General features: G+C 39.7%; 1 pseudogene; it reads left to right on the top strand.

The window, feature by feature from the left end:
* The first annotated feature begins 16664 nt into the window (after positions 1-16664).
* Positions 16665-18397, top strand: LOC113893592 (annotated as a pseudogene).
* The last annotated feature ends 466 nt before the right edge of the window (positions 18398-18863 follow it).

Below are 18863 nucleotides of genomic sequence, written 5' to 3'. Positions count from 1 at the left end.
TATAGTTCTTAGTATAGAGATTAAACTAATTTGTTTGTTGTGTAATCATGGGTTCCGGGCTTAAAGAAAATAATGTTTTATGTGACTAATACTAAGGCATGTAGAGAACAAAAAAAAAGTTTGTCCTTCCCTTCTCCTTGAGAATTCCAGAGCCCTCTCTCTTCCTTGGGAACCTCAAATTTCTTATCAACCTGCCCAGGAATTGACTCTCTCATTCCCCCCTTTTCTTTTAGGAGGATTTTGTTGCCAAGGGAAGGGGGCATCATTTTCATTCCATAGCTTTGATAGGGTGCTGTCCCTAAATTGTTGAGACAACATATTCTCCTAACTCTCATATTGAGGGTCTCTGATCCAGGGGCCCCAAGTAATAGTTGGAGGAGGCTGTGGCACTCATAGGAGACTGGACAACCATTTGTAACCTAAAAGAGTTCAGATGGTTAGGAACAAACCCCATTATACAGTTACAAATGTAAGGCAAAATAGTCATTAAACCAAGTTAAAGCATAATCAAAATGAAAAGTTACATTATGTCCATAGTTTCATCAGTCCATCTTAGGATTGCTAGATGTCATCAGATCAAGAAGAGGCATCACATATGATTGTTGTTGGTGAAGGTATTCGCAGAGTTGAAGGGAGTCTTTTCTTTGAAGTGGAGAAACCCACCATGGGAAGCCTTCAATAGATGAGGAGTTTGAAAAGCTGAAAGCTGAGACAAATAGTTAGTTCTAAGGTGTACTGTCTATGACAATATCTGTGTGCACAAACAGTCTATCATAGAGACACTCCCTTCTTCTTAGGGGCAGTTCAAGCCCACATTAAAGCTATGGATAAAACTTTAAGCCTACAGTCTTGTGTTTCCTGAGTTACCTTATGCAGATACCTCTTAATAATGTACCTTTTAACTTTTTCTGAAGATTGGCGTCTCCAGGAACAATGTAAGTGATATTCTATTCCTAGAGCTTTTGATACTCCTTGAGTTACAGCAGCTTTAAAGATGGAGCCGTTGTTGCTCTGAACTTTAGAGTTTAAGATCCCACTTACATCATGAGAAGTCAGTGCAGTAAGACTTTGTCCATTGGTAAACTTATGAGCTTTGGGCATTAGCAAAACAATAGTAGCAATTAGCCTTAAGCAATGTGCCATAGCCTTTTTTCAGTAACAAAGTAAACTCTGATCCTTTGGGCAAGCTCAATGTGGGAACCTGCAAAAAGCCTTTTGAGTCTCTGGGTACCAAACCAGTTTGTTGGTTTGGGCCTGCTGAGTTTCAGTTATAAGTTTGTATAAAGGCCAGGCAAGTTCCCCATAACCCGGAATCCAAATGAAGCAATAGCCTGCAATGCTCAAGAGTCCTCTCAGTTGTCTCAAAGTCATAGGTAGAGGATGATTTAATATAGGTTTATTTCCAGAAAGCAACCTTCAAATCAGTGACTGAAAAATATTTGGCTCTTTCAGGAATTTCAGACAATAAGTTATAAGGATTAGGCACTTTTTATTTGTATATCTTGAATTAGTCTCCACTTATCATTTGACTTTTTTACATCCAAAATAGGAGTGTTATATGGACAGTTACAGGGAATTAGTAACCCCTGTTCCTTTAAATTTCAATGATGGGTTTTAAACTTTCCTTAACACCTCAGGCTTTAATGGATACTGCTTTTGATGTGAAAATAGGTGAGGGTCTTTGAGCTTGATAAAGACAGGAACAGCATTTTGTGCTCAACCCACAGTTTTTTCCATCAGCCCACAGTTTAGGACTTACATTTTGTTCAATTAATGGGAGAGAAAGAGCAGTCTTCATATTTATGAAAACAGAGGCCTGGACCTTGTTCAGTATATTCCTCCCCAGAAGGGGTGAGGGAGCCTCCAGCACAATTAGAAACTTGAGAAAATAGCAGAGAGTCCAGTTTCAGCTTAAAGGATGACTGAAATAATAGCATTTGGCTTGTCCCATTAGGGTGGTGGATCTGGAGGAAAGCGGACCAGTGAGCACAGAGAAAGTTGCCCCAGTGTCCAAAGGAAAATTGGCTGATTGGCCCCCACAGTTATTAATACCCTGGGTTCCTCAGGTGTAATTAGGATGAGAGCTTGTGTGGGAATCCCCAGGCACCTTCAGTCCAGATTTTCTTGAGTCTAACCCCTAGGGCCTACACCTCGGAGGCCAGTCTCTTCTCCAGTATGGTCCTTTGCAGACCAGACATGGAGCTGTGGGTGACTTAGATGCCTGAGGGCAATCCTGCTTGAGATGCCCCTCCTTTCCACAGTAATAACAAGCTCATCCCTTTTCACCTTGGTTCCTCTAGGCATTTTTTCCCTCAGGCTGTTTCAGAGCAAGTCTAACAGCCATTGTTGGGGCTTCTGTCTTTTGTGAGTGAGTGAGTGAATGAAGTCGCTCAGTTTGACTGTTTGCGACCCTGTGGACTGTAGCCCACCAGGCTCCTCCGTCCATGGGATTCTCCAGGTGGGAATACTGGAGTGGGTTGCCATTTCCTTCTCCAGGGGATCTTCCCAACCCAGGGATCGAACCCAGGTCTCCCACATTGCAGGCAGACGCTTTAACCTCTGAGCCACCAGGGAAGCCCTTTTTGTCTTTTGTAGGTTCTTTTATCTTCCTATTTTCCTTCGTGTATTTTTTTACCATAATATACCATCTGAGCCAGCTGCAACAATTTTTTTATAGACTGATTTGATCCAAACTCCTGTCTTTGTAACTTTCAGCAGGTATCTGGAGTCAACTGAGTAAGAAATCTATCTTTTAAGATCATTTCTCCCTCTGAACTTTCTAGATCAACATCAGTAAACTTGTAAGGAGCCTCCCATAATTATCTAGGAATTTACCAGGAGTTTATCAGGAGTTTCCTTCTCTCCCTGTTCTATGTCAGCCAACTTAGCATAATTTTAAAGTCTTCAGCACATGCTCACTTGAGCCCTACAAGAATACATCGGACAAAGTGGCTCTGTTGGAGGAACTGCTTGGCTCCCAGTAGGGAGGAGGGCTATTTTGGGTTTCCTTTTTCCCTTGCCTTCAAGCCATTCATCTCCAAAAGTAGTAGTTTCCTCCAAAACTTAAGCTCTCGAGTCAGGAGTCAGCATCTGTCCCAAGACATGTATTATATCTCTCCAAGTAAGATCATAAAGTAAAATTAGCTTCATAAAGACCTCCATGTACTTTTTGGATCCTCAAAATAGTCTTGACCACAATCAGGACAGTTTGAGTTTCTACTGAGACTGAGGGAACCCCTCCTGGAAGGGTGCCCCAATTTTCAGCCTGTTCAGTTGGGATCCCTGGATACGGGGGCAAAGTAAGAGAACAGGAGGGAGCTGAAGGTTTCACACCCAAATCTGTACCCTTAGGACATAAGTCTGGCATGTCTCACAGAGAGATAAAGAGCAACACATATGTCACTTCTACCCATTTCCCTTGTTTTCTACAGAACTGATCCAATTGTGAAACAGTATTATAGTTGAGACTCTTCAGTAATAGTTCAGTGTTCCTCATCTTCCAAAGGATACTGTGGCCATTCAGTATCACAGAAGAAGATCAGGCATGTCTTTTTCAAACTCTGGGGATCAAACTTGTCCCAGCTCTTTTTTTTTTTTTAAATGCATTTTAAAGGAGTGGTTCTGGAATGGCTAGCTTCCATCTGTAAGAGAGAATAAAGTGGCATTCACAGCCATGGCTTCTTTGCACCAGAAGCATCCTTCCCTGTTCTAGATGGAGGTGTAGACAGACTCTCCACCGAAGTTTTCCTTCCCTGGTAGGACTTAGTCTGTGCCTTACTGACACAGGTACCTTATTCATCCCTCCCAGTTCTACGGTTGAGGCAGAGTGGAGATGCATGAGGGGTAGACCTGATGGTATCCTAGACTGATTTAGTTCCATACCACCAAGACCTTTGTTTGACTTGCCCTTTTCTCTGATGCCACCTCGGGTGGAGCAGAGTAGCTTTTCAGAATGCTTCCCAAGCTCGTCCTACTAGGGGAAGCATCCATCTTGCATGTGCCCATGCACATTCCTCAGTACAGTCCTGATTGCAATAGATATGGTGAGTCATAAAGGGATGAACAAGAACCAAGATGTCCCTACTGAGTATCACCACACCAGTATAGCAAAAGAGGTGGTGGAGGGTTGGCCAGCGAGGAAAAAGTGATTTTTGTCCTCAAGCTACCAGGGCTAGTCCTTCCAGTTCATTCCCACAGATCTCACAAAAGGAATATCTAGGGCATTGAGACAAAAGCCGCATGAGAGCCTCCTCTGGTCCACTAAGTTAGCGTTACCAAAGGAAGAAGCCCACGGTACTTCCAATCTGACCAGATCCTGCCGTTGCCCATCTGTGTCCTCAAAAACCTCATGGTCACCAGCAGTGCTTCTATCCACATAGATGGGAGGCACAGCCGTGACAAAGACTCACTTTTAGGACTCTGGCCCCTGAGTCAAGCAGCCAAGAGAGTGACCTCTAGCCTGAGAGATATTCTTGGGGCTAGAACTCCTTCTCGCTCCAAATGTACTCTTGCAACTTTCAGCTCCTAGCAAGGCTACGCGCTTCCGTACTTGGGGTCTAAGTGAAAATACATATTAACAGCATGGATCACAATTCCCTTGAAAGTCTGTGATCTGACAGATTAGGTTAGTAGTTCTAATTCCCCACACAATTACTAAATGGTCAAAGAGACCAGGAAAAGATGACTGAGAAGGGAAAATTCCGGCCACATGCTTTGCCCATCTCTGGCCGCTCCCCTTGCAGGGATATTGGGTGTGTCTTGGCATTGGCAAGTCAATATAAACCCCAAGCAAGATTCCCCTTTTTGGAGCTGCATTCAGTCATTATGAGGCGCCTTGAAACTGCAGAGCAGGGCTCAACACTTGCCTCGTGCAAGATGTGTCTTTCATTCACACAAGCACACTGTAAAGTTAGTAAAGTAAAGCAGAAAATATGTATATACTGAAATAGCAGAGAGGCTAGAGCTCTTTAGTGTTCTTACCTTGTCCAGAAGATCCTAGACGAGCCCCCAAGATGATAACTTACGATGAAAGATGTCAGATTGGTGATCTGTGAAGGAGATTTAGCTTTGGGACCAGGGACTAGGCTTGATCACTCAAGAGCTTTTGTGTAGCCGAGTTTTATTAAAATATGAAAGGAGACAGAGAAAGCTTCTGACATAGACATCAGAAGGGGGACAGAGAGTGCCTCCCTCATTAGTCTTAGAAAAGGGAGTTAGATACTTTTTAAACTGGTTATTACAATAAATCAAAGGAATGTTTCAAGGTTGTAAAGATCTTACTAGACCCACTTCCACAATTTACATTTTAAGATAACAGGATTAGTCAGGAGGTTTTCAAGAAGGAGAAGCTGTCCTCAAGCAGGAAAAATTGTTGTTATATAATCCTTAGATTATAGAGTTTAAACTGGGTTGTTTGTTGTATAATCATCAGTTCCGGGCTTAAAGAAAAAAAACGTTTTATGTGACTAAGACTAACGAATGTAGAGAAGAAGAAAAAAAAAAAAAAAAGATGTTTGTCCTTTCCTCCTCCTTGAGAATTCCAGACCCCTGTCTCCTCTTCAAGAGGCCCAGACCTCTCTCTCCTCCTTGGGAGCCCCAGATTTCTTATCAAGCTGCCAAGGAATTGGCTCTCTCATTACTTTCTTCATTTTGATTATTTTGTAGCTGGTCTCTCTGTTGTGAATATTCTGTGAGCTGCTCTAGGTTGTGTGATCTGAAAGGTGATTAGCTCAAATTAAATGAAATGCTAATGATGTGACACTCCCTCTGTGGCTCTACTGTGTACATGTCATTTAAGACCATTTTTTTTGTTTGTTTTGTTTCAAATAAAAGTTTAACACTTAAAATTGCAATATACATATTTTCCATTTTCCTTTATATAAAACTGAAAGTTATTATACTAAACCTTTGGTTAGAAGAGATCTTAAATATAATAATGTAGATCATTTGGGTATCTGCTTCAGCTGTATCATAGTATATTCTATTAGTATTCTACAGGGTGGATTCCTATCTTGTAACATATATACAAATAAATTCAAAACAGCAAAGACTCAAGTGTAAAAGCAAAAACTGTAAAATTGTTGGTAAAGCAATAGATGTAAATCTTTATCACCTTGGATTAGGTAACGGTTCTTAAAATATACAGCTAAATCACTTCTTGGCTTTCTGGTTAAAATCAAGTATAAAATATGACTGCAAAAGCATAAACAATTGAAAAATAGATAAATCAAATTTCCTAAAAATTAAAAACTTTTATGCCTCAAAGGACATTAAGAAAGTGAAAAGATAGCCCACAGAATGAGAAGGAATAATTTCAAATCACATATCTGATGAGCCTTAGAATATTTGAAACTTTTACTACTAAATTAAAAAAGCTTAATAAAAATAAGTTGTCTAAATAGAACTTTTTTTCCCCAAAATAAAATATGAAAATGGCAAATAAACATACAAAGAGATGCTCAATATCATTACTTATCTGGGACATGTCTATCAAAACAACAATAAAATATCACTTCATACCTACTAAGATGGGTATGTTTTGTTTAGTCACCAAGTTGTGTCTGACTGTTTGCAACCCCATGGACTGTACCACACCAGGCCTCCCTGTCCCCATCTCAAGTAGTTTGCCCAAGTTCATGTCCATTGCATTGGTGATGCCATCTAACCATCTCATCCTCTGTCACCCTCTTCTGCCTTCAGTCTTTCCCAGCATCAGGGTCTTTACCAGTGAGTCAGCTCTTTGCATCAGGTAGCCAAATTATTGGAGCTTCAGCATCAGTTCAGTTCAGTAGAACAGTTGTGTCTGACTCTTTGCGACCCCATGGACTGCAGCACACCAGGCCTCTCTGTCCATCACCAACTCCCAGAGTTTACTCAAGTCATGTCCATCAAGTTGGTGATGCCATCCAACCATCTCATCCTCTCTTCCCCTTCTCCTCCTGCCTTCAATCTTTCCCAGCATCAGGGTCTTTTCAAATGAGTCAGTTCTTCACATCAGGTGGCCAAAGTACTGGAGCTTCAGCATCAGACCTTCCAATGAATATTCAGGACTGATTTCTTTTAAGATTGACTGGTTGGATCTCCTTGCAGTCCAAGGAACTCTCAAGAGTCTTCTTGAACACCATAGTTCAGAAGCATCAGTTCTTCAGTGCTCAGCTTTCTTGATGGTCCAACTCTCACATCCATACATGACTACTGGGAAAACCATAGCTTTGACTAGACAGACCTTTGTCAGCAAAGTAATGTCTCTGCTTTTTAATATGCTGTCTAGGTTTGTCATAGCTTTCCTGCCAAGAAGCAATAGTCTTCTAATTTCAGGGCTGCAGTCATCATCTTCAGTGATTTTGGAGCCCAAGAAAATAAAGTCTGTCACTGTTTCCATTGTTTCCTCATCTATTGTCATGAAATGTTGAGACTAGATGCCATGATCTTAATTCTTTTTTTAATATTTAGTTTTAAGCTGGCTTTTTCACTTTCCTTCTTCACCCTCATGAAGAGGCTCTTTATTTCCTCTTCACTATCTGCCATTAGAGTGGTATCGTCGGCATATTTGAGGTTGTTGATATTTCTCCTGGCAATCTTGATTCCAGCTTGTAACTCACCCAGCCTGGCATCTCTCACGAGGTGGGTTAAAAAGATTCCCTAGAGAAGGAATAAGCTATCCACTCCAGTATTCTTGGGTTCCCCTGGTGGCTTAGAAGGTAAAGAGGCTGCCTGCAGTGTGGGAGACCTGGGTTCGATCCGTGGGTTGGGAAGATCCCCTGGAGGAGGGCATGGCAACTCACTCTATTATTCTTGCCTGGAAAATTCCGTGGACTGAGCCTGGCAGGCTGCAGTCCATGGGATCAAAAAGAGTCGAGCATGACTGAGCAAAAGCATACAGCACAGCTTTGACTGTAAGTTAAATAACAGTGTAACAATAAACAGCTTTGTCGTAGTTCTTTCTTAATCCTGAACTTGTTGCTCCATTTTCAGTTCTAACCACTGCTTCTTGACAGCATACAGGTTTCTCAGGAGACAGGTAAGGCGGTTTGGTATTCCCATCTCTTTTGTTGGAGTTTTCCACAGTTTGTTATGATGCACACAGTCAAAGGCTTTAGCATAGTCAATGAAACAGAGGCTGATGTTTTTCTGGAATTCCCTTACTTTCTCCATGATCCAGCGAATGTTGGCAATTTGATCTCTGGTTCCTCTGCCTTTTTTAAACCCTGCTCGGATGTCTGGAAGTTCTCAGTTCATGTAATGCTGAAGCCTCGCATGCAGGATTTTGAGCATAACCTTACTAGCATGGGAGATGAGAGTAATTGTCCGGTGGTTTGGTCCTATAGTTTTTTTTGTTGTTGTTGTTTGTTTTTTTAAGGAAATAAGAAATATTGGCAAGGATGTAGAGAAGTGGGAACCTTATACTTTTCTGGTGGGCATGTAAAATAATGTAGTGCCTTTGGAAAACAGTTTGGCAAATCCTCAGAAAGTTAAGCATAGACTTATCATTTGACTCAGCAGTTATCCAAAAAAGCTGCAAACAAATGTTCACACAATATTCATAGTATTATAAATGAGAGCCAAAATGTGCAAAAAAAGCCAAATGTTCAATTGATGAATGAATGAAGATAAATGTGATATATCTGTATATAGTTGAGCCTTGAGCAGTGCAGAGTCAATCCGTGTATCGCTTACAGTTTTTCCTCCATATGGTGCTTCCTCTGCATCCACAGATTCAACTAACCATGGACTGTTTAGTGCTATTGTCTTTTCTATGGACAAATACCTGCATTAAGTGGGCCCACACAGTTCAAATGCCAGCTGGAATGGAATATTATTCAGCAACAAAAATAAATGAAATACTGATACATTCAACAGCATGGATATACCTTGAGAATCGATAAAAATTATCACTTCTCTCCCCAGAAAAAAAAAAAAAATCCAAATACACAGGCAAAAACTTTACCACACATTTCTGGACATTTACAAGTCTCCTAAAATGTTTTGTGAAATCCTAAGGCTCTCTGACCCCAAGCTAAGAATCCCTGACTGGCAAGATGCTGGATGAAATGATTTGATCTTGAATAATTCTGGCAGCTATCATTATAATAGTTACAATATTTGTGTGGCAATAACAACCAAAACAGCTATAGCAATAGCAAGCACAAATGTTAACATTTATCAATAATTTCTTACATTTTGGGTGTTGGACTTTACAAGCATTTTCTCATTTAATAATCTCTACTCTCTACCCACAAGTTAATTATAAAATGTATAATGTGGACAAGGCATTGGAGTAGAAGCGAGGAGTTTCTGATACCAGTTCAAACTGATTCTGCTGTTAATATCAATTAGCTTATATAATTTTGAGCAGTTACCAAGTTCCTGGGTTATCAGTTGCTTTATCTATAAAATGATAACATGATTAGGATATATTATTCTTTTAATTTCTTTGAAGCTATTATTGGAGGAGAGCATGGCAACCCACCCCAGTATTTTTGCCTGGAGAATCCCATAGACAGAGGAGCCTGGCTGGCTGTATAGTCCACAGGGTGGCAAAGAGTCAGACATGACTGAAGCGACTTAGCATGAAGCTATTATATATTATTCCAGTTTAACTTAAGTTTGTTTTGTATATAAAAGTCCATATGATATTTAAAGTAAGGGATTATTTTTGCTAAAATACACTTAACAAATATATTATTTCTAAATCAAACAAGATGCTTTTCAGAGGGTGTTATAGGGAAGGATACTAAAAATGTCACAGCTGCATAGGCAGCAGGGTCAAGACCTTGTGGGAGTTAGAGGTGGTAGGAGTCCAAGATAAGAAAATAGCTACTTTGGAGATCTAGTTAATTCTTCCTTGACAAGTATTTTCTCTAAGGTGGGAAACAGTGCTAACTATTTACTTAAGCACCAGAGGGACTCTGCAAAAGAATTAACTCTAGAAAGTTTCAAAGGAAGCTCAAGTGACTTTTGAATATATTTATAGAAAAAATAAAATAATTTAAACTGAGCTATGTTTTAAAAAATAAAATTTAAACTGAACTATTCACTTAAAATCTTATTTTCTGAGTGTAAACTTGTCTTGATTAAGGCTTTTGTGCCTTCCTCCTAATCTGAAAATTTCCTCAGTCACGTGTTGAGGAAGAAACAAAATATCCACTTGGAAAACTGGGTCCTCTCTATGGACCCAATTGGATTAAAAGGAAAGTAGAATTAATGCCTAATGAATAAAAGTTTCTCCAAACTAAATTTCTTTACTCTGACTTCTGGACAAAAATACTCTGGAGATCAAATTGTACCCAATCAGGCATCTTGCTTCTGAGACAGCAGTTCCATGGTTAGAAATGGAGAGATGTCTCTGGATAATTGAAGAGTAGTTGTCAAGGAAGGGTCCAGAGAAAATACAATGGAGGAAATGAGGAAGAATATAAAGAACTGAACGGAAAATAGATCCGAGACACTGGTAGTATTTACTTAGGGAGTAAATTGCATCTTACACAGGGATTGAGGGGCTAGCATAGTGTAGAATAGATGTTATGAGCATATTCCTTTTATCTTTTGCTTACAAAAAAAGTTTTCCAGTTTTAATGTATTCTTGTTTTTGAAATGAGAAAGCATAAATGGGAGAACTCTTCCCTTTGCTTGGTAAACTACTGCTTCAAGTATTTCAAGACCCAGCTTCAGTTTCCCTTTCTCCCAACTTTCCAATTTCCAGCTCCTGTAGGATTGGCTCCTGTCCCTTTATGCTTTTATTATATGTGTACATTACAACATTCTGTATTTATCTCTTATATACCATATATCACATTGTATTAGCACTCATTGGCTTACCTGTGGGTTTCCTCTAACAGAATATGAGCCCCTTGAGAGATGATCGTGTTTATTTTACTAGCACCTACCCTGGGTCCTGGCAGAACTGCACAACTCAGATTGGGACTCAAACCCTATCACACCTCAACTGGGACTTCAACACACCATTCCTGGCTTAGGAGGGGACTTGAACCCACAATCTCCCAGCAGAAACCACACACCTGGTCCCAGGACTTAATGAAACTCAGGTTCTTTGTTTCAGTGCAGAAGGATTTCATTGTGAGGCAAAGTGATAGGCAAGAAGTAGATTTATTAATATAGAATGCTCATAAAGGATACAGACATGCAGGCAAGAGAGCTCTGCCCCAAGAGCTAAGTGGGAAAGTAGGTTTATTTATGGTGATAACAGATTTCATAGACAGAGTGTGGGCCACCTTAGAAGGCAAGAGGCCCTGAAATATGGGGTGATTAGTTTTCATAGGCTGGGTAATTTCATAAGCTAATGACTAGGAGGATTATTTCAAGTATTATAGAGAAAAAGCAGAGATTTCCAGGAACTGGGCCACTGCCCACTTTTTGGCCTTTTGTGGGCAGCCTCAAAACTGTCATGGCACCTCTGGTTGTGTCCCTTAGCATAGGCTAATGTCTTACAATAAGCATATAATGAGGCTCAAGGTCTACTGGAAGTTGAATCTTCTGTTGTCTTAGGCCTAATGAGTTCTTACTAGTTTTTGTTCTATTCCCCAGTGGCCTTGGCATTCTTTTAAAGTCTGTGCCCTGGCCCGTTCCCTCTTGTCTCACTGGCATATTTACATTCAGCCAGTTGACCAAATGACTTAATGAAAATTTATTACCCAAGGTCTTTAAATTTTAGGAATCACAATATTGGTGTGGTTTTGATGTGATCTTGTCATCTTTAAAAAACAATAAAACAAAAAACCTTAATTCTGAGCCTCCCAAAGTTTCTGGCCTTCTAGAATTTCATCTTCTTTAGAGGCTGAGGTGGCTACCCTGCTCTTGTAAAAGGCAGCAGACACTTATATAGTCTAGAGAATAGGATGCTAGAAAGAAAAATAGTATGTATTTCAGAATTTTGCAGAAATACAATTCACACAAAGTAAAGAGACTTAGCCAAGTCTCAGCAGGAGTAGGATGAGGATAGGCTGTGGGGACAAAAAGATATTACACAGATTCTAACTTGGAAATAACCTAACACTGCTGGACTGGGGTGAGTGTTAAAAATGGGTCACAAGTGTCCTTCCCATTCTCACTTCTCTTTGCCTGCCACATGTATCATGGCAAGTGGAGATGGAAGGAAACTACAGAGAAAGATTGTTGTTGACCTAGGTCATCGTGGTTCTTGTAGATCAGAAATAATAAAATCAAACCGTAGGAGGATAGAGGAGAGTTTTCACCTGAAAACTTTAGTGAAAGAAAGAGATATAGGAGAAGTGAATGTTTAGGTCAAGAAAATGATTTTCTTACTCATAACTGAGAAAATGCTTTCAAGTTTGAAAGTCCCATAAAGAGACCCATACATTTAGTAAAAAAGTGAGCAGGGATATAAGAAAAATTGAAACTACAGGTTATAAGCTATTATGTGAAACTATCATGAAATTCAACATAGAAAAAAAAAGTTTGGAAATTAATTTTTTCAGAAAAAATACTATTTATTTTCCATGTACGATGAAAGTCTCTTGTGATAACTAAGATCTATGTCAGTGGTTATCGACTTTACCAGTAGTCACTTTGACTTTCACTTGTTCACTCCTCCACTGACCTTATATTTTGAAAAAATATGATAGTTCAATTACATTTATTAATAATCATTTTTCACTATATAAGTTGGAAAGTAGGGGGGATGAGACTTTGAGATCTTTCAAACTGATCATTTAGTTCAGAAAGATTATAAAGAAAATAATAGGAAATAATGGCTTCATCAATTCAAAGTTTTTAATTTAGTGGAAAGTGCTGTGAACTGCAGTTTTGCAAAGACAGAGGACCAGTAAGAGTTTCCAAGCTTTACAGGCTTTTAGGAACACACTTTAAATTACCTGATGTGCTGTCCAACTGTTTAAAAAAAAAAAAAAAGAAGAAGAAGAAGAAGAAGCCTTTTGCAATAATACGTATTGGGAATTTTATTTCATTCTATCCCTTTCTAAATTTGAAGGTTGAAACTAATCAGAATCTCCTCACAGAGGTTTTGTGTGTGTGTGTGTGTGTGTGCATGTGTGCGTTCAGTCACTGAGCCGTGTCCCAGTCTTTGTGACCCCATGGACTGTAGTCTACCAGGTTCCTCTGTCCATGGAATTTTCCAGGCAAGAATACTGGATTGGGTTGCCATTTCCTACTCCATCCACCCACATGGTTCTGTTAAACGCAATATATCATTTACCAGTTTTTACATCTTTAGCTTACTGGGCAGACTTAAGAGTGGTTGTCAATGCCTGGTTTTATTTTTTACTATAATTTTCTGCAGATTTAAATATTGAGGCTTGGTCTAAGAAAAGCTATGAATTAAAACTGATTTTGAAATTTTACTGATAATCACTGTCATTCTATCAGCTGAGGAATGAATTACTGGGAAGTGTGGCCCCAGCTGGGTTTGAACATGGAGCAGCCCGTCTTGTCACCAATGGAAAAACTGGTTTGAGTACCACATTACCTGGGACAGAGTAACTAGAAGTGATCTTGGACTATGTGATTAGGCCATTAATTTTAGCATATGTTGAGGGAACCTGATATTGTCTAAGAGAAATGAACTAAAGGCTCTGACACTATAATTTCCACATATAGGATTGGGAAAAAGAAGAACACAGTTAACTCAGCAGCACCACTGAAGTCTCTAGTAAACTACTAGCTTAGTAGTTTACTTCTATTAACTACTATTACTGCTACCACTGTTATTATTACTAAAAACAAAAACAGCAACAGCTTCCATCAATTTAGAAGCATCTCCTTTATGCCAGTGCTCAACATTTAAAATCATTATTTCACATTCTCTCAACAAACTGTAGACAAGTGATATTTCCAATCTTGAGTGTAAGAAATTGAGTTTTGCAGAAATTGCTTTTCTCCAGTCAACTTGTATTATGTGGTAGAGCCTGGATTGACCTGGTTGGATTACATCTGAACTTCATGTTTTTTAGTTTTTGTTTGTTTGTTAGCATCAAATACATTGCCCAGATTCTCGAACAAAGTTCCTGTGATAAAGACAGGAAGGAAGCAAGAAGAATGCCAGAGAACTAGCCCGCTCTCCTGGCATTTCACTGAGGATCAGGAATCTGCTGCTGCTCCAGGCCTCCTACTCAGCTGGATATTTGGGTGGAGTTATTTCTTTTCTTTACTGCTCTCTATTTGTCATATGCCCTTTCTTCTACACCCATTCATACTTGGCAATAGAATCATACAGATAATTCAACTTCGTGATATTTTTATTTAGGTTTGAGAGACCAATTGTTTGCTATTCTGTTGTTCAATTCCTGTTTATGCTTAGAGACTGATATTACTGTGCGCATTAATGAGAAAACTTAGGATTTTGAACCTGTTCTGTTTAGTTCTAAGAAATGAAATTTGTAGTCCCAGTGGAAAAATGACAATCATCTTCAACCTCAGTAGGTGCAGATTTCTATATTTAAATATAATCTTTTCCCCATTACAACATGATGAGGGGAAGATCATTTTTGAAGAGAATGCAAGTCATAAGCACCCTTTCTAAAATAAATATATTCCTCTCTAAGCAAAAAATTATCTAAATGATAAATCCAACTGGTACATGGTTTTGGTGAAATTAGCCAAGAGAAGAATCTGAGATAATTGGCAATGACTCTTTGTTTCTTTTTGCTTCTTTGTATATTTATGCATGATCCTTCTCTGATAATTTTGAAACCAAGGACAATTAATAGTTATTAAAAAGTGTTCAGGCTCATATTTTCTTATATCTACTTTTGTGTTATTGTTCATAAGCTATGTCCAACTCTTTGTGATCCTATGGACTGCAGCATGCCAGGCTGCTCTCTCCTCCACCATCTCCCAGAGTTTGCTTGATAGATTATCAAACCAGTCAATCTACTTTTGTAATGTTCAACATTTCTTATTGTGATAAATGTACAAGCTGGCATATGTGTGTATAATTTTATATTAATTTTACTTGTTGATTTTTGCCCATGATAAACACAAAGGCACTATATAAAGATGGAAGGAAGAATATACCAGTGAACTGTCATTTATGTAACATTGTCTAGAAAGTGGCTACAGTGTCCCTAGCAAGGTGCTGTGAACACTAACAATGATTCATTTCCTGCTGTCATGGGATATAGGTTAGAGGAGTAGCACAAAGGCACATTTCTTTGGGTTTGGTGTTTTTTTTTTAACCTCTCTTTCCTGGTCTATTTATGCTTCTGGAATATTCTGAACGGGCAGAGTCTCAGAGTCAGACTAAATTATACTCAGTCTAGCTGGTTCTGACGGAGAAGGCAATGGCACCCCACTCCAGAACTCTTGCCTGGAAAATCCCATGGACCGAGGAGCCTGGTAGGCTGCAGTCCACGGGGTTGCTAGGAGTCGGACACGACTGAGCGACTTCACTTTCACTTTTCACTTTCATGCATTGGAGAAGGAAATGGCAATCCACTCCAGTGTTCTTGCCTGGAAAATCCCAGGGACAGGGGAGCCTAGTGGGCTGCCGTCTATGGGGTCGCACAGAGTCGGACACGACTGAAGTGACTTAGCAGCAGCTAGTTCTGAGCTCACTCTAAACCTCACCTTTCCCATCTGTAAAGTGGGAAACAGTTGTCAGATTACAGGAAATACTGTATGTGAAGAGTGCAGCATAGTACCAGACAGGGAGGCCCTTGATAGCTTTTATTACTACCATCTCTGTTCCTTTCTGACATCTGCCTCCCTGCCATTGCATGCTATTCTCTGTGGAACTCTTGTCTATGAAGTCTTAAGAGATCAGTACCCGTGGATTCTAGGACTACAGATCCTAGCACTGAGACCAAGCTACTTTGGATTAAGAAATCGAGCATCTTGGCTCAAAGATCAGGAACAGGGAAATCAGTGGATCGTACCTGGGGACTGAGGGTCCTCAGCATGACAAGGCAGTCGATTTACCATTTTATGGAGGTATAGTTTTCCATCTGTGTTTTAAAGATACAGGCATACCTCATTTTAATGTACTTTGTTTTACTGTGCTTCATGGATGCTGCATGTTTTAACAAACTGAAGGTTTGTGGCAACTCTGCGTCAAGCAAGGCTTCCTGTGTCAGTTTTCCAACAGCATTTGTTCACTTTGTGTCTGTGTCACATTTTGGTGACTCTTACATTATTTCAAATGTTTTCATTATTATAATATTATTATGGTATCTTTGATCTTTGTTGTTATTGTAACTGTCTTGGGGCACCATGAACTATACTATATATTGCTGCTGCTGCTGCTGCTAAGTTGCTTCAGTTGTGTCCGACTCTGTGCGACCCCATAATCAATAGCCCACCAGGCTCCCCCGTCCCTGGGATTCTCTAGGCAAGAACACTGGAGTGGGTTGCCATTTCCTTCTCCAATGCAGGAAAGTGAAAAGTGAAAGTGAAGTTGCTCAGTTGTGTCCGACTCCTAGCGACCCCATGGACTGCAGCCCACCAGGCTCCTTCGTCCATGGGGTTTTCCAGGCAAGAGTACTGGAGTGGGGTGCCATTTCCTTCTCCAATACTGTATATTGACAAACTTAATTGATAAATGCATGAGATAAATTGATAAATTCCAACTGCTTCACCAACTCGCCCTTCCCAATCTCTCTCCCTCTCTTCAGCTCTCTCTGTTCCTTGAGATACAATAAATATTGAAAGTAGGCCAGTTTGATAACCTCACAATGGTTTCTAAGTGTTCAAGTGAAAGGAAAGTTGTACATCTCTCATTTTAAATCAAAAGTTAGAAATGATTACACTTAATGAGGAAGGCATGTCGAAAGCTGAGGCAGGCCAAAAGCTGGTCCTCTTGTACCAATCAGTTAGCTAAGTTGTGAATGCAAAGAAAAAGTTCTTGAAGGAAATTAAGAGTGCTACTCCAGTAAACACACAAATAAGAAAACAAAACAGCATTCTTGTTGATATGGAGAAAGCTATAGTGGTCTGGATAGAAGATCAGACTAAGCACAACATTCCCTTAAGCCAAAGCCTAATCCAGAGCCAGGCCATAGCCCTCTTGAATTCCATGAAGGCCAAGAGAGGTGAGAAAGTTGCAGAAGGAAGGTCTGAAGCTAGCAGAGGTGGACTCATGAGGTTTAAGGAAAAAACCTGTTTCCATAGCATCGTAGTACAAGATGAAGCAGCAAGGGCTAATGTAGAAGCCGTGGCAGATTATCCAGAAGATCAGTGAAGATTAATGATGGTGTCTACACCAAACAACAGACTTTCAATGTAGATGAAATGACTTATGTTGAAAGAAGATGCCGTCTACGCTTTCATAGCCAGAAAGGAGAAGTCAATGCCTGGCTTGAAACCTTAAAAGGACAGGCTTACTCTTTTGTTAGGGGTTAATACAGCTGGGGACCTTAAGTTGAGGCCAGTGCTCATTTACCATTCCCCAAATCCTAGGGCCTTTAAGAATTTTGCTAAATCTACTCATTGTTCTCTAAATGGAACAATAAAGTTGGAATGGTAGCACATCTGTTTATAACACAGTTTCTTGAATATTTTAAGGCCACTACTGAGACCTCCTGTTTAGAAAAGATTTCTTTCAAAATATTACTGCTCACTGACAATGCACCTGATTGCATTGCATTTCTCTGATGGAAATATATAATGAGATTCATGTTGTTTTCATGCCTGCATTCTGCAGCCCATGGATCAGGTACTAATTTCAACTTTCAAGTCTTATTATTTAAGAATTACATTTTCTAAGGCTGTAGCTGTTGTAGATAGTGACTCCTCTGATGGATATGGCAAAGTGAACTAAAACCTTCTGGAAAGTACTCACTCTTCGAGATGCCATTAATAACTTTTATGGTTTATGGAAACAATATCAAATATCAACATTAATAGGCATTTGAAAGGAGGTGATTCCAACTCTCATGAATAACTGAGGGGTTCAAGACTTGGGAGGAGGAAGTAACTGTAGATGCCATAGAAAGAGCAAGAGAATTAAAAGTAGAATATAAAGATGTGACTGAATTGCTATAGCTTTGTGATAAAGCATTCACGTTGGGGAGTGCTTCTCATGGATGGATATGCAAAGAAAGTGGTATATCTAAATGGAATTTACCCCTGGTGAAGATGCTGTGAAGATTGTTGAAATGCCAGAGGATTTAGAGTATTACATAAACTTAGTTTATAAAGCAGCAGCAGAGTTTGAGAGGATCAACTCCAATTTTGAAAGAAGTTCTGTTATGGGTAAAATGCTATTAAAGAGCATTTCACGCTACAGAGAAAATATGAAAGGGTCAATCTGTGGGTCAAACTTCACTGTTCTCATATTTTAAAAATTGTCACAGCAACCCCAACCTTTAGCAGCCACCATCCTGATCAGTCAGCAGCCAGCAACTTGAGGCAAGACTCTCCACCAGCAAAAATATTAGGATTTGCTGAAGGCTCAGATGATGCTTAGCATTTATAAGCAATAAAGTATTTTTTTAGTTAAAGTATGTACATTGTGGTTTTTTGTTTGTTTGTTTGTTTGTTTTACATAATGCTATTACACACTTAATAAACAAAAGTGTAAACATAACTTTTATAAGTACTGAGAAACCACAAAATCATGTGACTCACTTTATTGTGATATTTGCCTTGTTGTGGTAGTCTGGAGCCAAATCCATAATGTCTCTGAGGTATTCCTGTATTAGTAAGTAAAGTCATTATTAAGCAAAACATACCTCAGTCAGTTCAGTTCAGTCACTCAGTCGTGTCCGACTCTTTGTGACCCATGAATCACAGCATGCCAGGCCTCCCTATCCATCACCAACTGCCGGAGTTCACTCAGACTCACGTCCATCGAGTCAGTGATGCCATCCAGCCATCTCATCCTCTGTCGTCCCCTTCTCCTCCTGCCCCCAATCCCTCCCAGCATCAGAGTC

This window comes from Bos indicus x Bos taurus, chromosome 5, assembly GCF_003369695.1.
Source record: "Bos indicus x Bos taurus breed Angus x Brahman F1 hybrid chromosome 5, Bos_hybrid_MaternalHap_v2.0, whole genome shotgun sequence".
NCBI lineage: Eukaryota > Metazoa > Chordata > Mammalia > Artiodactyla > Bovidae > Bos > Bos indicus x Bos taurus.
This window is presented reverse-complemented; position numbering and strand designations above follow the sequence as displayed.